We start from the raw sequence: 26,636 nt of genomic DNA, 5'->3' as shown, positions 1-26,636 counted from the left end.
TCAGTAAAGCTTTTTGATTTTTGGTTTTCTTTCTTTTACAGATTCCTAGGTCTCAATATAGCACATTAAAAGAGAATACATTTAAAACCTTGATGATGAGGATCTGTTGTGTGCAAGGATATGGGGAAGCAGAGGAGGATTTAGAAGAAATTGCTTTCCTGTGTTTGTCTCTGATGTGCTGAGCAGAGTCTAGTCAGAATTAAATGCTCCCACTGTGACTCACCTGAAAACAGAGAGAGCTGAGAAGCAACTGAATGAAAGGACATTAAAAAATCATTAATACATAATCCAATATTATTTGCTAAAAAAAATCAAAGAATGTGTTAGGGTGTTGATACTAACAAGTCAAGCATTAGCATGTGGATTTGATTTTATTCTGGTGTATTTTTCATTTTTTGGAACGGTTTTACGGGCAGATAATCTATTACAAAGATGACAGTCATAAAATGATCAGCTGGAGAAGCAGGGATTGATAAGAAATTTGGTTAGGGATAGAATGGGAGAGAATAAATAGCAACTTGCAATCACAATTCCTTAATCTGCAGGTTTTATTCTAAGGCCAACTCCAAACATTACCCCACAAGCTTCTTTCAGCTGTTGTGAAGATGCTTTTGTGAACTGATCTCTTCTTCTTCTACCCGATCATGTTCTCAAGAAACACATTTTTCTCCAATAGTTTAGGTATCATATATTTTAAGTCTTCTGATATTCACAGAGGATACGTCATACACCACACAAGAGCTACTAGCTAAGCCTAGACTATTTAATTATTCACTCTACTTAAGTAGCATTTCAGATTTATATTTATAAATCTATAAATATAAATTTATAAATACGTATTATATATAAATATTATATATTATATATCATAAATATCATATATTTTATAAATATAATTTTATTATCTCAGCTTGATTATAATTATAGACAGCTAAAGATGGGAAACTCTGCAATTGTCAATAGAGACAGAAGAACAAGGTCAATGTATTAGTGTCCAAGATGTAGAGGGAGTCTGCTTTTTAATAATATTGTGTTAAAGAATTGGGGTTCATGAATTAAAGCAATCTGTGTGGAAGAAAACCAATACAATCCAGCAGAAATGCAGTTCAATCTTGTCCTGGGTTCAGCAGTAGCAGTCATGTTTCTCCTTCTTGGTAGCTGGTGCAGTGCAGTGTTTTGACTTTCAGCTCGGGAACAGAGCTGATAGCGATGTTTTGGTTTGGCCAAGGACTTTGTGAGCCTCATGCTCTGCCAGGGAGGAGGGGAAGCCAGGAGGAAGCAGAGACAGGACACCTGACCCAAACTGACCAAAGAGGTATTCCATACCACAGCACGTCATGCCCAGGAGGTAACTGGGAGTTAGCCGGAAGGGCTGTGAGACTGCAGGGTTGGAGGAGGTATCGGTCGGAGCTTGGTCGGGCTGAGGGGGGCAAGTTATCGGTCGGCTGGTGCTGAGGTGTTGTATTCTCTTCCCTTGTTATTTCCTTTATCATTGTTATTATTGGTGGTAGCAGTAGTGATCTGTGTTATACCTTAGTTACTAAACTGTTCTTATCTCAACCCGTGGGAGTTGCATTTTTTTCGATTCTCCTCTCTGTCCCTCCGGAAGCAGGGGGAGGGCAAGAAAGAGGGGGAAGTGAGCGAACGAATTACCTGACTGGGTTTAAACCACAACAAATCTTTTTAGGAACTTGAGAACTGGGGCGATAATTAAATGAGAAATAGCTTTCTAAAAACAGTAGGGATAATGGTTTTCCTGGGTGTAGCATAATAATAAAACAAAGCCTAAATTGTAGGTATAATACAATAAAACAGAATCACAATTTTTCTTCAGCAGAACCCCTAGATGATGTTGCAATAAATGCAAAAGAAACAGAGGGGATAAACAGCTATGCTGGTTTAGGATAATGCTTGAATTTGTGAAGCAATGGTCATAAACAAATCCACCTGGATAGTAGGAGGTTGCTGGGACGTTGGACTGTCTGGATAATCAACACCAAATGTGTAGTCTGATTCCCTTCTATTGCCCAAATATTTCTTCCATCTGTGGACCCCAATATAAATTGCTGAAGCATACCATGAATTCAGCTTCTCTAGCAATAAAAGTCCTTGAACTCTTATAAAAATTTAAATCCTTATGCTATATCAAAATCTCCAGTCAGCCTAGATAATATAACCTTTATGAAGTAAACTGTCATAAAAAAAGGAAAATATGCATCAAATATGAAAAAATACAGTGAATCTTAGCTTTAAAAATGCTAGATCATCTAAATATTGCAAATTATTCTACTGAAAAAATATGACAAAATACAGCAGCCTGAAAACTCAATTCTTAACCAGCTGCTTGTTTGCAAATACTTTTTGTCTCTCTTCACAGTTTTCCCTCAGCATAACAATAACTGTCATCCAAGAAAATATCCATACTCAACACCCGACTAAAATGCTGATCTAGCCCTTCATAACATAACATAACATAACATAACATAACATAACATAACATAACATAACAACATAACATAACATACAACATAATAAACATAACGAGCATAGCATAACATAACATAACTAACATACCATAACAACATAACATGTGAAACAATTGCTTACGAAGTAAACTGGAGGTTCAGAGAGGAAACTTTGATATCGTTTCCCAATGAGTTGCATATAGTCCAAAATACAACCTAGCAACACATCTTCCTCATAACCTGATGATATGGGCTAGAAATCATGGCCCAGTTTCACAGTGTTTCCCTGGCAGAGCATGAGACTGAGAAAGTCCTTGATTGGAGTAATCATTACTTAGCAACGACTAAAAACATCAGTGTTATCAGTGCTGTTCCCAGGCTGAAAGTCAAAACCACAGCACTGCACCAGCTATTAAGAAGGATAAAAATTACTGCTACTGCTGAACCCAGGACATTCCCTTACTATAGTAATCTTGAGCACAGAGGATTAGTTTTCTGAGGCAAGCCTTACATTTTCAAATAATGTTGTAAACCGATAAAATTGTTCAGTGATATTTGTATGGGCTTAAAATATCTGATTATGCTGACTACCAGCTAAAGTATTTGGGAGCTATAGGATGGTGCTTGTAGTACTTACATGAGGTATCCAACTAGTGTTACAGAGCCAGGCTCCTAATGTAGCCATTGGAGAAAGGTAGATGCTTCCAGGGGCACATGGAACATCTGCATTTAGATTCACAAAGATAAATTCTGTGATATTTACCTTCACTCTGCAGGGTCAAACCCAGAATAAAGATAATTGGTTTATTTTTACACATCTATTCATTTTTTTAGCATATTTTTTTGCTTAAGAGGACACCATTCTATAAACATGACCAGCAGAGGGAAGTATCCCTCTGTGTTTTGAGCTCGTGGCCCCTTATCAAGTAGGGATGGCCTGAGCTTGTGCCTTGAAAATAGGTACTGCACCTCTGAAGTGAAATTAAGAAAACAATATGAAAGACCTTCTGTAGTGTTTACCTGTGCTCTGCAATTGGGCAATGTGGAGACAGAACATCATGTTATTTTAGGTTCACATGTGGCATCTTTAAAATGTCACAAAGTAGCACAGTCAAAATACTTCCTGAGGGAAAAAAGGGTTATAAAGTCAAATAAGAAATCTGCTGGCTGCACTGGGTTTTGTGCAGCTCACTCAAATAGCTGTGGGAGATGATGAGAAAAATTCGAAATTCATCTGTCTTGTGTGACAGTGCATTTCTTTGGTCAGGAGTGGTGCTGGAAGAACGTAAAAGGGAGGAAGGCAAAGCTGCTCCTCAGGCTGCAGTGATATACATTCATGTGGTTGTCTTTTCTTAGCCTTGCCTATAGCATTTGCCTTCCTCAGGCAAGTTGAGGATGAGCTTCATGTCCTGGCTGCAGAGTTCAGTTAAAAGAAATGAAAACTTCATTGTGGCTTGGGATGTCACAAGTATTTCTCCTCAGCACCAGCATTCTTGGAAACACTGCTCAAAGACTGGGACCCAATTAGGTTTGGCACTGCAGGGGCATAACAACCTGTTATATTCACCGCAGCTGTCTGTCTTGCATACAAGATGAAGACAGAACCTTGATAGGCAGATGGATGTCTACAAAACAGTGGTGATGAAAGGAGGTGATGGGGGCAGTTCCTCAGCCTGTTCTCAGCATTTCCAGGATGATCAGAGCAATGGCAGATTTCAACAACTGAGATGTACTGAAGTAGTACCGCAGATATAAGAAGCAATGTACACTGCAAGTTTGTCATGTTACCATTTGTAGGGCTTTAAGAAAGGCGTATTTTTATTTTAACTGGAGATTTTCTATACCTCTTCTCCTAGCTCTCTGTTTTTCCTCATCCAGATAAAAGGGGAAGTAGCTGGAATTTGGTCCAAGTGTTACCTTTAACTTGACAAATATTTTTCCAAGACTCCTAATTGCTGTTTTGAAATGACAAGTTACAAAAAAAAAAACAAACAAAAAACCAAACAAAAAAACAAATAACAAAAACCCAACAAATGAACCAAAATAAAACAACCAACCCCAGAGAACCCCGAATCAAACAACAAACCAACCTGCTAAGCACAAGCCCTGGTTTACTTTTAACAGTGACTCAGAAGGGAGGGTACTGGTTATGGAACAGCCAGGTTTTGATCCTGCTGCAGCTTAGCAGGAAACCTGCTAGCAAAACTCAGTTATGCTTGTGCTGGCTTAATTCTAGCACTGTGTGTGATTTTTAGGCTAGAAAACTTTTGAATGGCCAGAGTCAGAAGACAAGTACTCTTTGCTTCTACACATACAGCAATATCCTATGATTGGAAGTCAGCTGCCGAAAGGCAGGCACTAATCACTGAGAGAGAATGGCAGAAATGTACAGATTCCTCCTACATCTTGAGTGATCATGAATTAATCCTTCTTCTGTTGTTGAAGACATAACAAAGTGCTGTATTACAGCGCCAGATTTGCCAGCCACGGCAAATCTTTTCTTCAGGATCAGAATGTTTATTTCCAGTAAAGGTTCCTACACATTACACAGAGTTTGCACTGGTGACCTTTCCTTATCGCTGTGTAATTGCAACATTATCTTTCTCTGTGAGCCACAGACTTCCTTGCATCAAGGGAATGGAGTCTCTTTTTGCACTTAACTTGAAGGGGAGTGATATTTTAAAATCCCATGCCTACATGAACAATTAATTAACAGCTGTTAGGATATGGTCAAGTTATGAACTATGGTTTTGCAGCCTCAGTTCTTCAAAAGGGAGCAGCAGCAAACTGGGGCTTAAATTGTCACTCATCAAATAGGTAATGACACTTTTCCAAGACTCTGTCATTTGATCACTAGTCCTTGTAGTAGTTCTGTTAAGTACTTTGGCTAAGCGTCAGGTTTAGCAAACACTGTGTAATTTAAATCTTCCAAATAGATTGTACAGGAATGCACACCAACTAATCAGTGCTGGGGAGAATAAGGAGGAGAAAAAAACCCTCCACAGTGTTGGATTTCAGCCATGTATTACTATCAGTAACACTGTCTTTGTTCTGTAGACGACAGGGTATTTACACACTCTCTATCTGAAAACTGGGATGTGATGGTTTATCACAGCTAGATCTAACTGTTCCGCTTCTTTTGATAAAAGGTGCGCTTTTCTGTCTTAAGAGTTGGTTTCAAATGCTTTGCTACTTCTCTGATTTATGGACAATTTTACTAGGTCACAAAGGAGGTCATGTCTCAGAAGAGAAGATGAGATCCTCATGAGAGGATCCTTCTCGTCAGAGAAGATGAGATCCAAAGATAGGGGATTAATAGATAAGAGCTTCTAAAGTGGTCCTAGCTGTGTTTCAGAGAGAAGTCAGTGTATCTGCCTTGGAGCACATCACCTCTTCTGTTTGTGATTTAAACAAAGCCTTTTCACAAGGCTATACCTAAGGTGGCATAACCAATAGACCTACAGGGGTACAGGCACTGCGCATAAGGGAACTAGAGCAAAATTAGCGTGCATATCTGTACAAACAGGAAAGCATTGAACAGCCATAATTGAGGTCATGACAGAAAAAAAGATAGATCATTTAAGTAGTTAGGGATAATTGGCAGCAAAGGTATTCTGAGCCACTGGTACTTGTTTGCCTCTGTACAGTCATGGTCCAGAATTTTACTGCCAGCGCAAATAGGAACATTACACAAAATTATGGCTCCCTGCTGTGTACTTGCAGAACATTAATTTTGTCGTATACAATGATTTTAATCATTGTACCAGAGACTCAGAACAGACTGCTGCGTTCCTGCCGTTAAGAACTTGCCTTCCTAGGAAGAAAAATCCATCACCTCTCAGTGGTTTGATTTTTCCCTAACAAATTCAGCCAGATAAATTAATATAGCACAGATTTCACCAATGTCTGTAACAAAAAATGTTGTGCAATTAAAAAACTGTATTTTAACACTTGCTTAAAGCTATAGTCACTGATGCAAATCTTCCATTCATGTTTGAGACCATGAACAAAAGTCTCTATTTTCTAAGAAGGAATATTTTCAGTAAAGCAAAATAAAGTGTGTGGACAGTAGTTTTTGATTTTAGTTCATGCCAAACATGAAGCCATAAGTCACATCCTAGCTGGGTGCTGCAGAGGTGAAATGTCAGAAATTTCTTCATGAGAAGCCCCGTGACAGAGTGCAGCTGGTGTGTGTGATCACCAGTAAGCCTAACTGCACACAGATGACCTTATCAGAAGAGAAGGAAGAGAAACAGCTTTCATCTAAAGCAAATCTTATACTAGGAAAATGATTGTTGATTCTGAAGAAGGCACTTGCATCAAACACAACATTATTTTCTCTTGAATTCTTTAAAAATTTCCCACTGTAAGGTTTACTGGGCAATTGCTAGATAGCTCACAGACTCTATCATTCAATATATCTGCAAAAGATTGTTCTCCTCTATTTGAAGTGCTATTTCTGCTCCTGAGATGCATAACTTATCCTTCATTGAAATAGTTTGTAGAAGAATGTTGTTCGAGAGTTGCATTTGTTTTGAAGTGGAAACTGTGAAGCTGCTTTTCTGGAAGATAAGTGGGGCATTCATGTGCAGGAGGAAAGAGTACTCTAAGCTAGTCTGCAGCCCTGGGCACTCTGTTATCCAAGACACAGAGATTTCCACAGCAAAGGAAGAGACCAATTTATTCAGGTTATGGAACCTGAATCTGACACCATATCACCAGGGGAGAGCATGGTGGTCACGTTCCCTACTGCAGTAGCTAGAGACTGCTACAAGGTGGGATAACTTGGTGTTTTCTGCACCTTAAACATTCTAGTCAGAGAAGGTTTAACAGGAGAGTACAGCAAGCCATATTTCAGAGCTCTTCCAGGGTCTGGGAATGAGTTCAGGTATGTGAGCCTTGAAATCTGTTCTTTCACCATATATAACAAGGAGAAAAAATTTCTTTCATATTAGACTTTCATTTGGTAAGCCAGAAATTTTCTATGATATATATCTGTGCTGTAAATAACTGTTCATCCCTAAACTAAAATGTAATCTTTGTGCTTTGCCTCTGTTATAAGCTCTCTCCATGTAACTTGCTTTCATCTATACTTGAATTAAAAGGGGATGAGGGGCTTTGCATATCTGGATTTAATTCTACCTTTGCAAACAGCGGACTGGTGATAAGATCATAGGGTTTGGCTAGGCCACTGGAAGCAGATACGGTATTTTTCTAACTTAGTCACACTGGGATGCTTGTGTCAGTGATAGGCATTGACAGACAGCAGTGTGGAAGAAGTTCATCCTAAATTACAGTTTATGCCATTTCTCTGACATGTAGCACTCCTCTCTATGGCATTTTATACATGCATATTCATTGCTACCATAGTCTTCAGTGCTTTTCTAAACCTAGATCTTAAGAATAAAGCACTGTAAGTTTGGAAATGTCAGACTACATTAGTTCCTTTGAATATCTGAAAATGAAAACTATGCTGTTGCTGCAAGAAGCTGTCCAGCCCTATCTTACAAACCCCTGTTGACTCCTTTCTGTTAACATTAATGATGATGTTGCCATGTGATCAGCTGGACCAGATCACAGATCTGGTTAAAAAAGAGAGGAAAGCGAGCTGATACACTGGTTCTGCAGCCAGGCACTGCTACAGCTAGAGATAAGAGGTGCAGAAACACCAAAACCGAAGGAGGAGAGGAAAATGACCCTTTTGGTTGCCTTGTAGTCTTTGGCTTACACTGTTCATGAACCTGCATCCTGACTCTCAACATGTGTGTCTATAGTTCAGCTCAGAATTATTTCTTCCTCTGAAAACTGCTAAATTATAGGACGAGACACCTCCAGTGAGTAAAAGCCTGTTAATCACCGCCACAGACCTATTTGCAAAGAAGATATTGTAACGCTCTGATAATTTACACCAATATGAGGCAAACCCTTGCCAATGATGTCTTAACATCAATTGCAGCAAGAAGAAAATCCTCCAAGACACTGCAGTTATTCTCATAAATGATCACATCATAGTGGTCATCATTCTCAACACTGATGCCCAGTGACTAAGTAAAAATGTGACACGGGGATTAGAAGTAAGCTCATAATTTTGTTACCAAGATTACTGAGCTATTGAATAGCTGCATGCAACAATTCTTCTTTATCATGTGTAGGGTCCCTGTACTCAGTCTTTTTCAGGACTTCAGGAAAAGCGTGGCCTTTTTCAAAAGCTCCTTGTTTAACTTAGTGTAGCAGTACCAGCTTCTCTGAAATTGTTTAAGTGAGACCAGTTCATACCACTGCAAAGCGTATTAAGTCTTTGAATCAGTTTAGTGTAATAGCGTGTATTGAATTGCTACTAAAAGCCACTTACAGCATTTAACGCTTTTCCTTTCCTCTAAATTTACCAAAATGTTTTTTAAAAGGTAGAATTACATAAAGATGGACACATCAAAGATTTCATTGTAAAATGAGCAAAAATGTAAAATAAACACTTCACAGAACTTTATGTATCTGAGTAAATTAACATCTTGCCAAGGTGCCAAGATTGTATTCTGGTTTCAGCCTACATTTATTTCAAGATATACATTGGGTTACACTAGATGTGTGACTCTGTTGCAATTATTCATACTTTACATACACAGTAATGTCCAAGGCATTTATTGTTTTAGAAGTATAGTCAAAATGAGTTACTCTTTGATTACTGATGTTTCTAGTGGAATTATTCAGTTACCACATTAATTGACAAAAATGTTCATTATTTGACAGAATATAAATGAGATCTTTTATCACTGCTGTAGCTGTCAAACACTTCCATAACCCTTCACTGTAACCCATTCTATTTTTGGGCAAAGACTGTTAGAAGAAAGGGACAATGGTTGCAAGCTTTTCCAGTTTTGCAGAATCCATTTTCCATATGTTGACATTCCTTTTTCTGTCAAAGCATATACCATTTTTAAAAAAGTTATTGTTTCCTTCAAGAAGCACGTAACTTCTGAGATATCACGTGTTCCTCAGATTTATTGGATACAGAGGAATAAGGAATGGAGTGTTTCCTTTGTGAGCACTGGAGTTGAGGACTGAAATAGGCCTTGATATAACCAATTGTTACTCTTATAATGCCATATTCAAATAAAATGTAAAGCCTGTTTGATCACTGGTTAAACCTAGCTATGAAAAGTTTGTTTCTCTGTAATCACAACTTGTTTCATTTGTCCTTACATTCCACTCAACATTTGATGTTTCACAAATGTGGAAGCACTTCAGATTGGGATCTGAGACTGGGTTTAGGGCTTTAATGTGATTTGTTCTAGATGACTTGCATAACTAATAACTGTTCTTGTGGTGCTACCACACCCTATACTACCAATATCCATTCAGGGTGTTATTTCCTCACCAGTCTATCAGTCTGAGAAATATTTCTTCATGGGTTTCAAGTAATTTTGTCATTCATTTGCAAAGCAATAATGCCTAGAAATGTGTCAAATCAGATTGTAATCATTGGTTTATGGTAAGATAGAAATTGTTTCTTTCCAATAGGTATGCAAGACCAGATGTAGGGACATTTAGGTACCTAAATTCACATTGATCTCATGGGGATTTGTGTGTACAAACCCCAAATATATTAGATAATTATGTTTAAAAAAAATAAATAAATTGAAAGGGTACAGGTAAGTGTTGTCTTTTTTTCTAAGACATACGAGCATGAAAGCTTCCATCTACACAATTCTCTTTCCAAAAAAATTTGTTCCCATCCACTTTTATGTCCTCTTTCTTCTATCCATGTTTTCCTTCTTCAGCAGTGACTGCCTCAGATGCAAGTCAAATTTCCAGTGTCTCTTTCTTATCCTCTAGATTGGATTTTGTCTTTAAATCCTGAGAAATTTTCTCCTGATTTCTCCTATGTCTTGTTTGTTATCTTTTCCACAAGAATCCTTCATCCTGCTGTGTTGCTCTCCTTCGTTCTTTCTTCCCTTCTGCCTCCATCCTACCCTTCATTTGAATATTTCTTTCTAGTCACAGAGGTAGAACATGAGGTTTTCCTACAGAGTTGGGCAGAGAAGGAAGGTTGTTCTGTCCATGCTCTTAGCTGCCTAAATAAAATCCAATTCTCTCTGAGTTCTTTCACCACTGGGTCTCTGCTAGTAATCTCAGCAACTCTGCAAGGTTCACTAGCTGGGCACAGCTGTAGCCATCTGAAAGCTTCAAATAAGATAGGGGAAAACAAATGTTGCTTCCTCAAGAATAAAAGTCTGGGACCGTCAATGGGATAAAGCAAATGGCAAGAGTAACGGCTGAGGGATTCCCCACTGAACAGTATGGGGCCCACATGTAGCATGTCACTTGCAGCACATTTTACAGCCAAACTTAATAGCACCCAGCCCAAATCTGCAAGGCTCTGGCACCTTCAGAATAGTCTGGGAAGTGATGGTCATAGATTACCAAAACCAATCCACTGCTGCAAATAGCTTGCTTAGTGTGCTTTGCTTGGATTCTTCTGCTTGCTAATGTGGACATCAATATCAATGCCCATCCAGCATGGAGCGGTGCAGAGTTTGCGTCTGCTCACACCAAGCATTCAAGTCAGACCTGAGAGTTGTAATACAGCAGAAGAAGGATTAGAGTGTTGGGGTTTAATCTTAAAAAGATCCTTGAAAAATGAAAAGCAAATGGCAGTTTCATATGCTACAGTAATAGGAGAAGAATTAGACCATGTTCAAGCTATGTTTTGCCATAATCTGGTACAAGCCCTATGTTGAGACATGGTTCTGCAACCAGAGCATCAGTAGCTATAGCAGACAACTAAAACAATGCCAACAGCATCATACTCCCTCTTTCCACATTACTGCTCTTTAACAAACCTAACGTATCTCTTTACCTGACTAGAGGAACGGTACCCAGCTATTGCTGGTTCAAGTTGGCCCAACTCCATTGGTTCTAAGGGTATGTTTGACCCTTCAACAGTACAGAAATTAGGTCATGAAATTTATATTCAAATTTCAGTTCATAGGATTTTGTCAGTATATCTTTGCTCTCACTAACCCGTTAAGGAAGTTGGTATATGTACTGCAGATGTTTTTAAAGTAAGTTCAAAATAAGGAAATTTAAACACATATGCCTTTTATAAGAGTTTTGTCTAAGAAAAGCACACATTTCATGGTAGTCCTGACTCAAAAATTGAAAAATCGAAAAATTTAAAAAATTAGTTTCAGCTAATGACATGGTTGTGTGATAAAAAAATAATCTTTTCTTATGTGAGTTATCATGGTTTTTTCCTGAAGTAATGCATTAAATCCCTCTGCTGTTAGATTTCTTGATCTCGATTTTATTTGGATGGTAAGCATATATTACATTTCAAGTCTAGATTTTAAAGTCCTAAATGGGTGAAAAGCAATGAAAAATTTGCACTAACAATTTACATTTATGTTATCATGTTCTGACCTCTCTTCAGCCATATTCAGCCAAGAATTCAGGCTTCTGGAACTATTCCCCTTCCCTCCCACAGAATGCCTGGAAAAATCAAAGGGACTGAAAGCCAAGTGAAACATTTGACAATTTGCTGCGTAGCTGGTGACTCCCATAACACTAGAGTTTCTTTGGTATTTTGTTATTAAGCAGGTGTTTTTGAAGAAGCACCAACAGTGAAATACTTCTTTATCTTCTGAGCATTTCTTTAAGTTCCTCCTGCTTCTGTGTCTGATGCTCAGGAATGCAAAGTGCTCTCAGGCAAACACCTTTGAGGAACATCACAAGATCCAAAAGGACAAAAAGATTAGCAGGAAAAGACATCTCATATTAGTCTGCACACTTCAGTATGATGTATAGCTCTAAGTGCCTAGCACATTTCCTTTTGTAGATGTCAGCAATCTGCATGTCTGCTCTTTAAGACAGCATTTCCGGGACATGTTTCTCTGGCAACCTGGAACTTGCATTTACTCTCTAAAAGCCTATTTCCGATTGTGAAGCCTTTTACACTCACTCTACAATCTTAGAGCTGGGTTCACAGGGTGAAACTCGCAATAGAATTGTATCCTTAAGTATATATATTTTCAAAAAATCATGTAACATTGCTTTGTTCCTGTTGAACAAGTTAGAAACTGACTCATTTAGGGTTATCACTTAGGGATGGATAAGCAATTAGCTTAAATTGAGGGAATTATTTAAAGTAGGAGCCAAAATTGTGGGGAAAAGTTTTCCTTTCAAAGAGAGAACTTTTTTCAGTTTTTCTCTTCAACTTTCTTATCCCCAAAGAATGGATACAAATTCATGCCTTACTAACAAAAATATTAATATTAGCAAATAATTTCAAATTTTTAGGCTCCTTTCCACTCCTGGTGTAGCAAGACTGCAAAAGCTCAACTTGCCCTTCCTTTCATGTTGACTTACCTCCCTCTTAAAGACTGACATGAAGGCTTAGCTGGGCCCCAAAAGAGAAAGGGAAAACCAACCCAAACTAAACAGATATTCAGCTTCTGTATATGTTACTGAAATCTCTTTAGCTGTGGAAATTTTCCAGCTGGAACCTACTTTTGGGTGGGTTTCACTTCTGTCCCAAGAAGTCAACTGAATAGTGCACTTGGCTAGTGAAATGATGAACCATCTATCTCTTACTTACCATCCTTATTTCTGACTTCTCTTTCCTCAGACATGTCTTAGCCCTATAACTAGTAATCAGTGGGTTTTTTACATTTTCTCTGTAGGTAAAGAAGCTCATATAGGCATTTGTGGCCACACACTCGCACTGAATTTCTTCCAGCTCGGTGTGTTCAGACATTAAGTTCCTAGACAAGAATTTACTGAGACACTGCTGTATGGATTTCTAGCTCTTCGTTTCTCATGAGGGTATCATTAGAAACCTTCATCAATCATCCATTGTAACTCAAGTCATCTAACAGTATCAGATATATAATGTATTATACTGCATGATCATAGAATCATAGAATAGTTAGAGTTGGAAAGGACCTTAAGATCATCTAGTTCCAACCCTCCTGCCATGGGCAGGGACACCTCACACTAAACCATGTTACCCAAGGCTCTGTCCAACCTGGACTTAAACACTGCCAGGGATGGAGCATTCACAACCTCCCTGGGCAACCCATTCCAGTGCCTCACCACCCTAACAGGAAAGAATTTCTTCCTTATATCCAATCTAAGCTTCCCCTGTTTAAGTTTTAACCCGTTACCCCTTGTCCTGTCACTACAGTCCCTAATGAAGAGTCCCTCCCCAGCATCCTTAGAAGCCCCCTTCAGATACTGGAAGGCTGCTATGAGGTCTCCATGCAGCCTTCTCTTCTCCAGGCTGAACAGCCCCAACTTTCTCAGCCTGTCTTCATACGGGAGGTACTCCAGTCCCCTGATCATCCTCGTGGACTTGTTCCAACAGTTCTATGTCCTTTTTATGTTGGGGACACCAGAACTGCACACAATACTCCAGGTGAGGTCTCACGAGAGTAGAGTAGAGGGGCAGGATCACCTCCCTGGACCTGCTGGTCACGCTCCTTTTGATGCAGCCCAGGATATGGTTGGCTTTCTGGGCTTCAAGTGCACACTGAAGCCGGCTCATGTTCATTTTCTCATCAACCAACACCCCGAAGTCCTTCTCTGCAGGGCTGCTCTGAATCTCTTCTCTGCCCAACCTGTAGCTGTGCCTGGGATTGCTCCGACCCAGGTGTAGGACCTTGCACTTGGCATGGTTAAACTTCATGAGGTTGGCATCAGCCCACCTCACAAGCGTGTCAAGGTCCCTCTGGATGGCATTCCTTCCCTCCAGGGTATCAACCGAACCACACAGCTTGGTGTCATCAGCAAACTTACTGAGGGCACTCAATCCCACTGTTCACGTCACCAGCAGAGATGTTGAACAAGACTGGTCCCAACACCAATCCCTGATGTCTCTGTGGAATCGTTTTTTGACTCATGCTGTTAGAAAAAGAGCATGTTGTAATAGGGAAAGAACAGCATAAGCCCTAGACAGCTCTCAAAGTCCTCTCTTCTCAAGGATTAGGCTGTGGCGTACAAGAAAAGAAACTCAGTTTGACAGTCTTGGAAAAGTATGCAGAAACAAACACAAAAAGGCCTATGTTACTCACAGCTTCTTAGTAACGTGACAGGTATTTTTGGTATGACATGACTGAACATAAAGGAAGACAATTTAAGTGCATTTTCTTTGTAGATTTCTATGATGATTTTGTAAAGTTACATAGTATCAAACTATTTTTTTTCTGACACAGAACTATCTCCTTATGTGCGGAGAGTGTATCAGATAAACTACAGCCTTCCAACAACTGAGTTTTGGAAAGCCATGGGATAAAAGGAACTCCCACGTTGTTTTTAGAAGTTATATTCCATAACCTTTTCATTCCTCCTTCTAGTCCTGTATTCTAATGACTTCCACAAACCAAGTCTGAGCTAATTTAAGAGTCAGCACATGGCTAACATAATCCTCTTGATACAAGGAATGAACCTGTATCAGGAATAAAATGAGAGCAAGGCACAGCACTGTGGTAGCACCAAGGCCAAAGCAGAGGAAGGCAGACACCTGATAGCTCTAGGACTATGGCTTTGTTCTGACTCACCACACATATATTTTCTCACCACATATAAGGAAACCTATAGTGCAGGTAAGTATATTAACCTGTAGCAGCAACATTATGTATAATCCTGACACAGAAAGTAACGTGTTCTCCATTTGAAAATAAAGTTTGTATAGTTTAAGGGCACAAAGCAAAGAAATCCCTGTTTATAAAGAAGCATCATCAGCCCTTAAATGAAAAATGTAATAAATTTCAGCACAGGTTTCATATCCTTTTCCTCTAACCATACAAAAACTAGGTGCCTAGAGTAGGCTTGCTACATGGTCTTCTGCACTAGCTTGTAGACATAAACATGTGGGATGCCTTGTTTCCTGAATATATGTATTTGAGGTAACCTCTGTCTGGAGATTTCTATCTCACACTGAACTAAAGATCAGGCTTTCAACTTTGACCAGATACCTAACTTTAAGACAATTGGGGTTAGATGAGATGAACTGAATTCTGTGTGTACACAAACTCTAGTGACATGCAAGAATTTTAAAACTCTTATCTACCTTGTTTTATAGTTCCATAGTATGTTTCTTGAATCCCACACACTTATCTCTAAGAAATGGTTATTTTCATTCATATTGTGTGAGACCTGGAGAATTTGTTCTGTGCTTATGCTGTGCATAACAGGCAATCCTCTAAAACCAGAAAAATGTAAAACCATTATTTACATAATATGCTGCAGTGTTATAACACTGAAGACTCCACAGTGTTTCTAAGAAGTGGAAGTATTAGCTGCACTGTATTAGCTGCACTGTTTAGAGAAAGCCCAGATGGACAAAAGTAGCAATTTGCTTTGTAGAGTCTGATGTAGTGAGTAGGGCTCTGCTTCCACTCCTCCAGCACAGCATAAGCCAGAGAACCAGGATCAGAAGCCCAAGCTTCAAGTGTGCTGGCTACGAGCTGCTATCACTGTTCAGATCAGAGACAGTTTCAGTTAGAAAAAAACACCATTTGCTAGTGCAAAAATATATTCTTCACCTAAAAACAGAAGTTCTGGGTTTTTTTACTAGAAATAAATGTTTTGGAGTAAAGTAAAGTGAGAGCAATTTAAAAAAAGTCCTTTAAAATGCATGCGCTACATACAATATTTATTCATGTAACAGGAATTGTAAGTGTAGCAACTGGCTAGTATCCAGTTCAGTAAATTAGAGAGTTGTGAGATGCCCCCGTAATATGTTATTCCCCTCTTTCATATGACATTTAGAGGTGACTGCCTCTGGGGTTTACAGTTGATTATATACACCATTTTTATCTTTTCTGCTTAAATATTATCTTCAAAATAAAGTCCATATTATGGAACCCTTGCTTATGTATAGGCATGCAAGAAGAGCATGGTTGTTTGTTTCTAATACATGTAAATGCTCATCTGCAAGAATAGCCACCGATTTTTTTGTCATGCAGGTGCATTTCGGAGCTTAGAAAAGTTTTAAATCTTCATATATTCTGAATTCATTGCTGAGATTTAGTCATGGGGGTTTTCTCTCTGTGTTTGCTATGTGAAAAGAATGCTTTTTACCCTGGGGACCAGGGACAACAAAACCAAACAGAACAAGTATATTCACAGCAAACATGGAAATTCAGCAAGATTAGTGTATGTGTCAGTTTGACAGCTGTAGTTTGTGGCTCAGCTTGTGTAGAGCTGCACATACTTACTAAAACCAGAAGGTGGCATCAAAGACTGTCTAACACTGACAGAAAGGACTGAAAGCACAGCTGGAAACCTTATTTTTGTTAACAGATAAAATGCTGTTAAGTGTGGGGACTCATTGCCCCTTTACTAGTCTTAGGAATATGGGTTAGGCAGACTTCTGGAAATCTGTGCAGAGATAGGATCTAAAGCATTATGACTCACTCAACCCAGATAAATTATTTTTCATGAATCATTATGAATAAATCAGCTTATTTGGGTTTCATAAATGTATAATCCTTTCCTAATATCATAGCACCCAGTAAAACTTATTATGATGAGCTGTACTAGAAATAAACTGAATGGACTGGGTTTGTGGAAAGCAATAATAATCTTCCTCATGCTGCCAAAATTTAGAGAATTGGGAAGGAGGAGAAACACATGAGGTGAGGATGGTGGAATGCCTTGCTTACATATGCCACCGAGAGAGAACAGAAATGAAGGGAGACAGATGAAAACTGGTTAATTTTGTTTGTCAAGGTCAGTGTCGTTAGTGTGCAGAATGTATAGTTGTCAGTTATGTATCAATCTAAAATTGATACAATGCTCAGATTTTTTTCTACAAAAATAACATTTCCAAAAGTGATAGTCTGCACAGTAAAATATATTATGTTCATTTTTTTAAGAATATGGCAGCTTTCAATTTTTATATTCAACTGCTTTCTGTATTGAAATGCTTTGTTCATATCATCTAACCATTGAGATAATATTCTTGACTAGAAAACTTCACTGCAGTGTTGGCAAATAACGTCTGACGCTTTGTTCAAAGTATTTATACTGGCAGACCAGATGATTTTCTATTAGCCAATAAAAGTACTCATATTTTCAGCAAAATTAGTTAAACCACTATTAACGATCTTCCTCTGATTTTTCTTTGAAGCAATCTATTTCCTCAACACCATGCTACCAGTCACAATTAATCCTAAATCTGCCTTTATGAACAAAACTTCCCTCTCATCTTCAAAGTCTTGTGCACAGTTGTGTTGTCACCTCACTGAATTCAAATACAGTATAAATGAATTTTAATCTACATCCGATGTACCACCTTAAACAATCCAGTGATAGCTTCTTTTTTCTTCTTCTTTTGTCTATTGTGGACTTCCAAGCTACAGTGTTTGCTTCTTCTTTCTCCACAAAAATTCAGAAAATAAATAACCTAATTCTTCTATGATAAAGCATCATCCATCATATTATAACTTCTCTGAAATTCAGATCTTCCATACTGCTCTTAGATATACCCTATGTCTCCATGCTATGTTCATCTGCTGTCTGATTTATTGTCTGAATTTTTGAAATTGTACTAACAACGTTTCATAAAACTTGAACAGAAAGCTGGGTATGGTATAAGGTGTGTAGTATATATTTAAGTTTTACAATTTCCAAGTTCATTTAATTTTTCTTCTTAGGGTATTTTACCAACTAAAAAAATTAAAAATTTAATACAGTTTCTAGGGTGTGTTTTTCACTCTAATTTTGTGGCTTTTGAAGACTGGTGCATATCTGAGCACAACTTACTGACAGGAATATTAAACCTGGCTGCCTACCTGTTCCTTTTTTTAAGTTCATCCTTTAAGTTCATCAGTTATTCTCTATACCACCATACTAATCCTTCTACCTTCTTTGATATTAATAGCATTTAGATATTTGGAGTTGTTTATCATGTCCCACTCTCAGTCATTGCTTAGCCAAACTACTCAGATTTCTCCTAGTGTTCCGTCATAAACCAGCTATCTCTCTTCAGCATTTTTATATTGCTCTTCTGACCAGTCTTTAGCTGCTTAGTATCTTTATAGCAATATGATGTTCAGGAACCGAGGTTCGTAATTCTGGGATTTTGTGGTATTAAACGCATGGTTACTTTAGGCAGTGTATTTTGCCTGCTCTGTCTTGTTTGCATCCCTGTAAAGAGATGAAATGCAAGGATTACAGAGCTGCAGCATGTCTAGAAAGAAGCAAAGGGCCATTTGCATTCCATTCTCCAGCAGGACTTGGAGAAATCTTGTTCAGGCAAGTACCTGCTTACCCTGCATTAGGCAGCACGCTTGCATGTCAGTTATTAAGTATATTATCAGATAATAATATATGGTAAAGTGTGCTTTTTTTTGCAATTATTTCAGAACTACAATCACATGATGAGGTAGTGAAATAGAATACGGGCTGTGAAGCAATCATTTGGAAGTCTTTGAAGAAAAACTGAAGGAGTGGTATTGTCAAATTTAGTGTTAAAAGTCTGAGTTTGCTGATACTGTCTAAAAGAAGCATTCAGTTCAGCTCTTTCATAACAGGTCTCTCTTGATTAACAGCTTTCTCCACTGCGTTGTAGTTTTCTGAAATCGCTTGTCAGCAAAAGGCAACCCACTGACCTTACTGGGTATTTTTTAAATTTTCCTGTTATTTCACAAAGATCTTAGGAATAACATCAGTAAAGGTCAACTATTTTCATTACCTGCAGAACTCCACTTTCTGAAACATGTTACCCCAGAGGTGCTAACACTGTTGCTGAGGGGCTCGGCCTTGAACAATGGCAGATCCTTTTAGGAGATGGCTCTGTCTGACATGGGGGAACCTTCTGGTGTTTTCTCACAGAAGCCACCCCTACAGCCTTCCCTGCTACCAAAACATTGCCACGCAAACCCAGCACACTGTTGAAAAGTTTTTCTCTGAAAATACCATGATGCATTTTAATAATGCAGTCCAGTGTGCAGGGGGCAGGAGGCAAAAAGACACACAGGGAGATGCTCTGTTATTTCTCTGAACTTCAACTGAGATTAGCCATCTAGTCTAAACTAATCATTAAATTAGCCTCTGCAGTTAACAGAGACATATTTCTGTAGAGCCATTTATCCTATGTTAAGATAAACATTTAAGATTAATAGGATAAATCTTTGCAGCTGGTCTATCTCTCTGTTGACTTTTGGACAATTAGTTTAGACTGAGAACTTGACCTCTACACAGACAAATTTAAGTCATTTAAATGCCACCTGTAAATATTTGAGTCTTTTTTTAAAAAAAAAAAGAATACAGGCAGAAATTCACTTTATTTCTAACATAAAGAACAGAAACAGAGCAAAGGTGAAGGCCCTCAAATTGCTGACACTCTGTAAAGTAATCTCATCACTTAATTCTTCAGAAAGAGGGAATTACTTTCTTTGAGGTTGATTAACCCATTTAAGTAGATTAACTTCATCAGTATTATTGAAACAACCAGGAAAGCCAGCTTATGTGCTAAAAATCTGGGCTGTTGGGACCTGTGAGAAAATCTGTGATCAGCCCCAAAAAATCAAAAACTGTAGGAAATCAGAAAAGAGGGGGGGGATAGAGAAGGTCAAGAAAAAAAAAAAAAAAAGAAAAACAAGAAGATAACTTTAAGAAATTAATGTTGCCTCCTGAGAATGACACATTATAAACCAGTGCATATTAGATGCAGAAACATGCCTTGCATTTTGTTTTTATGGATCTGCTTTGAAGCCATCACTGTAGACAATACAGGAACCTTTTGTTACATAGTTCACTTCTGCCCAGTGCTTGTCAATGTGATCATTTTATCTTCAAAAGGAAGTAATGGCACCCTATTACAAGATGAACTGAGATATCAAGATCCATGGACAGAGGAGAAAGGTTGAAACATGGATCATACAGCACATTAATTACTAGGGGTGAAAGAATGTGATAGGGTCTGAAGTGCAAATAATTGATTATAATGAAGTTGTTGACATACATCCACTTCCTTTCTTCCCAGGCCTTGATATTCCTCTCCCTCAAATTTGAGCATCCTGAGGGAGAAGAACATTTTTTCTTGTAACAATGGGACTTTTTCAGCCATTTCAGGGATTCTGGGCTGAAGCTTCTTGGCATCTGTGAAGCTTGCTGGTACACAAGTATTGGGGTCTAATTCATCTAACTGAGCAATGATGAATAGTTAATAGCATTTGGCAGTCTTAGGTGAGTTATGTCGGCAACTCGGTATGCTGAGATGTACAAACTAATCCTGTATTTTTTGAAAGTCCCTTAAATAAATCTGCAAACCTTACAGTAGCATCAGATTAAGATTTACACTGGGTTGACAAATTACTGGAATTGGTGTGATCATGCCTATTGTTTTTTTTACTGAACACTTTATTCCTGCAACAAATATTACAATTCTGCCTTCATCTGTCTTTCATAAAAGCATGTTTGAGAAGAGTCCTGGACTTTTCCTCATACAGTTAGTCCAGGTTGACATCTGTGTTGATTCCAGATTGATATAGAATAATTGCTGCATGAAAGCAAGCTGAAGAATGTCTGCGTGTGCTGCAAGCCCACCTCTGGCTGTCATGTTTTCCATTGCTGCATTCCCCTGAATCAAATGTTTACATATCAGCTCTTTAGACACATGAAAGCATTTGAATGTAGACTTTCAGTGTCTGAGTCCATTGTTCACCCTGGGGTGCAAAGGGTCCTGCCCCCATCCTCTTCTACCCCTCATCCTCTCCCACCCCTCATCCTCTCCCAAGCAAGCACAGTAGCATACAGAAATAGAGATGGAAACACAGGCCGTGTAGGTCTATGGACTTTTGCTTAAAGCCTCATTGAATGTGTGGTGTGACGAGAGAGAGAATGTTGATTTTGTATGGCAAACTTCCATAAGCAGGTTTGAGGGTAGGACAAAAGCACTGCTTTCTCTCAAATAATCTGACAATTAGAAAATTCATGTGTCTGTATTCTTCAGCTATTCAACCTTTTCCCTCCTTTCGCTTTTCCTCCTTTTCTCCTAGGCCAGCCTTTCTAATTAATTCGCTTCCTTCCACGATGGCTGTTTGCCCACCTATTCAATCCTCTGAAGAGAATAGGAAAGCTACAAAAGCAATACGAGATGTCAATTACTTCTTTATCCACAAGGAAGACAGTTTATCGGGGGTAGAGGCATGACCACTGTATGCAAGTAACCTCCTACAAGAATTCAGAGACCCTTAGTGCTTGATGGGATGGGGGTGCCCTGCCTTGGTTCTGATAGCTTGAACATGCAGAGCCAGGCTGCTGTTTGGAGGAACAGAGCCATATATTCGAGAGCTTGGGCTTGGCACCTTTCTCTCTCAGGGTACTTGAAGCTCATGGGATGGATAAACTTTCACTTCTGGACTAGACCATGAGTGTCCATGCCCTAAGGTAAAATAAAAGGATCTGTTTCCCCACCCTATGCCGCGTGCTGATGCTCTTCAAGGTTGCCATATTTTTTAGCACAGAATAAAACTCAGGACCCAGCCTCCTACCTACATGGGACTTCTAGAAACCAATGCAGAACAATGCCTTAGGTTGCCTAAAGTACAAGTGCGTGAAATACAGAGAGACAAACTCATAATTTTTATAATAGCAGAGCTCACATCAATCCAGGCACTTTTGCAACATCAAATTAGATTAATTTTGTAGTAGCTGTGCAATCAGTTAACAGCCTAAGAGCAAACATATCCAGTACTGGCAACAATAAGCAGTCAAAACCACTTTGAGGTGGCTCTCAACTGAAAAATACATGTAATACTCAGCAGCTTCTTATTAAAACATTTTAAATTTGTATTATCTTTTCACTTTAATAATGCCTTTAGGGTATTCTTCTCCCACACTGTCAAGATTTTCTCTCCACCTACAAAGGAAATGTTCTGAAACTGTAAAATCATTGACTAGTATTACACAGGAAGCATCACAGAAGCAGGAAACATTCTATATAAATGTATGTATAATATTCCTAGTTGATACACAAGCTTTACCTTCGTCTACCAAGAAATTCAGCTTCCTTATTCTGGTCTATCCTCTTCTAGCTAGTTTTAACCTTTCACCTTTTTTATATCACAGAGATCTAAGGGAAGGCAAACTGGTGTTACCTGTGTCACAGCTAGCATGCATGCCAGAACATGGCGTTTCATGTGATATGAAAGATTTTGCCACCACTGGGTTAAAGTCTCATTCAAGCCTACTGGTGTCACTCAGTGACTTGTACTACCTTGTAATAGTGGGAGCTAACACAGAAATGAGTACAATATGCACGTAGGACAGAAATATTCTCTCACAATTGAGAATATATCATACTACTCAGCTATCGCACACTGCAAAGGAAAACAGATTATACAGAATTTCCTTGCTGATGTACCCCATTGGCACAGAAAAACCCATTCTTCCAGTAAATTGGTTCCATTTACACTAACACATTTCTGCAAGCAGAAAAGTTATCAATACTTCTTGAGTCCATCATCCTTGTACGGACTATGCTACTGTGCAGGTTAGCTTGAGGTAAAGCTTTCATTGTTATGCTACTCTCTTAACTGCCTGCAGTACAGTGGATTTTGTGGTTCTCTGGGAGTTTTTACCTTTTATGTAAATTATTAAGTTTAGTTTGCTCAAGTGCTGCTAGTAATGGGGACCAGCAGGTATATAAGACACATAGTTAACATCTTATACTTACAGCTCCTGACTGTTGATTACCCACAAGTATGGCGCCATATGCCAACCCATATCCCACAGTTCAGTGCACAGCCTATGCAGTTAAGAGCTTCTTTTTTTTTCAAATAGTTAAATATTTAACACAGCTCAGGGAGCTATTTTTAAAATGTACCCTGATAAATGGAAGTTTGGGAAGCACAAGAGGCATTTTTCTAAAATACAAACTTTATACAAAGTGTCTGAAGATTGACCTAACACAGAGTGCTTACCACCTTCCTCACCTCTGTGCCTCTATGAATTCATAAGCAAATATAAATCTTTGCCAAAAGTAGAGTGTGAGTGGACAAAGTAATAATTTTATGAATGGATTTCTAGAGCCAGGGAGATTTTTTTTCTGGCTTCCTTTCTGTGGGTACTGGAAAAGTAGCCTTTTTTAAGCATTCTTTTTTTCTGAAACACTTACTGAAACATTTATTTAAGGAAAAAAGAAAAAGAAAAGTCTGGCAACAAATAAATGAATGAGAGAGCCTGCTTCAACACATGTCTTTTCATTTACTGTCTCCACTTTAACACACTCTTTTCTTGCAGAAGAATCTTTTTCAGGAGAGATTTATCTGCAAAAACAGCCTAGAAACATGAATAATGTGATTGAAACTACTGATAGGTTTTGTTTGTGACTTCTCTGTGATTCTGTGGAACGTAGGTATTTTACTGAATAAGGTTAATTGTTACATTTAGGTGCCAGCTCTCTGTAATGCAACACAAAGATTTTCAGTGGCAAACTGTAACTGAGCTGTCAGATGATAATAAAACCATTGCAGTATATTGAAAACTGGGGAGGAAAAGTCTTTCCTTTCTCACTTGACACGTTCTGAAATGCAGCTGTGCAAGTCATTCAGGTCTGAGCATTCATGCATGCACACTGAGCTCAAGATTCACAATTAATTCCTGTTCCCACCTCCCCCACAGCCTGGGCTATCCGTTGTGTTTGTGCAGTCCTACATTAGTTCATAGCCTTGATATTGCTTGGTGCCCCCAGGCCACAGCTGCAGCTGTGCGGCAGATTGCTTAATTTAGCAGCCCTTGTCTGATGTGGTGGCTATGAAGAAAGGCAAAGGAGCTTCAGTGTTGTGCTGGACCCAGCAGCTCTGAGACGTTGCTTAACCCCTTTAGTATTCAAAGGACCACAGCAGTGAACAGCCTCCTGTTCTTTAAAAATGGCACCCAGCCTACAGGACCTAATGACAGCTACAAATGCAGAATGAAACTGATTGAAATGCCTTAACAAGAGATCTGTGCCTCTCTCTGATCAAATCTTGTTTCACAACAACTCTAAATGTCCTGGTTTATTTGTTGCAGCCTGTTGCAATCTTTAGTCAAATGAGGAAATATGCCTGAAGTGCCCTGTGTTTTCTGACCCACAACCGTGCTATCCTAGTCATCAGAAAAAAGGACTCGGTACCTGATTTATGTGCTCTGACTTCTCAGTTGGCAACCCACAAATGTGTTGAAGCGTATTAATACAATTCATACAATATTAACGTAAATGCAATTATGGCAAATATTTTAATCAGTTTAGAGATATAAAATCCACATTTATTTTTGCCCTCAGCAATTTTAAAGAGTTTACATTGATTCCAAATCATAACTTTTTTTCGGTAAAAACAGATCTTCATTCCCTAAGCTCTTCGTATGAAGCAAACCATGGAGCAGACGTGTGATTTGCAAAGAAGCCATAAAGTAATTTTATTTTTGCTCTAAGCCAAGGAAAGAGTTATGCTATACAGGCTCAGAGTCAAATGCCCAAATATAGAGCTGAAGCTCATACACTTGCACCCATACCCAAAGTTGCTGAATTTGACCTTCAAATTAAGCACAGAGATATCAGCAAAAAATGCCTCCACAGATAAATCCCTAGCTTTGTGGAAGATTGGAAACTGCCTGAGCATGGTAATTATAGACCACACAGCATGTCTCAGTTCCCATTCAAAAGAGAGATTTATTAACAAAGTGATCATGTTTCAATAAAGACACAGAGACATCCATTTCATGTTTAATGTCTTTCTTCTTGTTTTATGGCCAAAGGTCCTGTGGGGCAGAAATTTTTCATCCAGAAAAATTAAGCTGATGTAAGATAATTTGTCCTTCTGACAGACATCTTCCTTCAGACCTGTCTTAGAAATTTATCTGAACTGCTGAGATGACAAACACTTTCGTTTTCCATAGGTCACACATACAAACTGGGAATCTCATCCACAGTTGTTTGAAGTTAATAGGATTTCTCCTCTGCTGGGTGTTTGCTTGTGTCATGTTATAGAAGACACTGAGTCTCCATGTGGGAAATTTATTTCAGACTAAGGGAACCTGAGTGGCCTTGCTGTTTCTCATTCTGAGAATCAAGGACACCATCATGTGATCAGGCAAGTGTCCCTCACTCCCAAACACATAGTGGTGACAGTGCAACTTAGTAAATGAGGAATTCCACATGGGTGAATCAGAGTAACTTCACTCAAGTCAATGAATGCACATGAGAAGATGGAAACTTCCTGCATTTCTCTTCATATGCTTTGATTAGTGCAATACAAATGCCTGAAATGGGATTCAAGTACTATGAGTTTGGCTGCCTGTAAGTTAAATCCTCTGTGGTGGTAATGAGTTCACAGAATAGGATACGTAAGTGCCTGCAAGAGGTTAGTGTGTCCAAACTCTCCTTACAGGTACAGGAGACCTGATTGTTATCATCAGTGCAACCTAGACAGTGATTCAGCTGAGCAGGCACTACTTCAGGATGAATCTACATGTTCTCAAGGCTTCGGTGACTGTATTGACTAGATTGTCATTGACTATGAAGGGAGCTTAGCCTCCTGGCACATGTAAGAAATTACATAGACACCAAAATACAGGTGTTTTGGCCTATGAGCTGGTCTCATTCATAGTCTTTACTAGTATTCCTGGCTTTTTCTCTTGTAAACATAGAGAAGTTTGTCTTGAGGTTAACTCATTTTTCCTTAAAACCAGAAGGTTTAAACCCAAACCAAAGCAGATGTACCACTATGTCTGTGAAGAAACATAGTCATGGCTTAGGCTAGACAACTGATTTTTGAAAATCTACAGGTAGGTGGACTGAATCCTAATGACAAATATTTGTGGAAGTTTTGAAAATTAGATGCCTGGGAGCATGCAGAACTAAGGAAAACACCGCCTAAAGACAACAGCCTACGAACTCCGTGGGGCTGCTTTGCTACCAGCGTAATTTCCCCTGTCAGCTGGCAACTTGCCTGCTCACATGAAGCCAAGTTTACTACAGCTCTGTCCCTTGCTGTCAGCACAATCACAGGGCAACACAAAATTCTCTGGCATGAGTGAGGCTGGTATGCAGTACAGCTGCCACATTGCCCTACCCCAGAGCCTAGCAGAGCACTTCTAAGATTTTTTCACTCTGAAAGAGCCTGGTCTCCATTTCATCCCACTTCTACCCTGCCAACCAACTCCTTCCACGCTGCTTTTAGC

This window comes from Pezoporus flaviventris, unplaced genomic scaffold, assembly GCF_033815535.1.
Source record: "Pezoporus flaviventris isolate CSIRO_AGI_PZ_B2104156 unplaced genomic scaffold, CSIRO_AGI_Pfla_v1 ptg000025l, whole genome shotgun sequence".
In the NCBI taxonomy this organism is placed as follows: domain Eukaryota; kingdom Metazoa; phylum Chordata; class Aves; order Psittaciformes; family Psittacidae; genus Pezoporus; species Pezoporus flaviventris.
The sequence above is the reverse complement of the archived record's forward strand: the minus strand, read 5'-3'. Positions refer to the sequence as shown.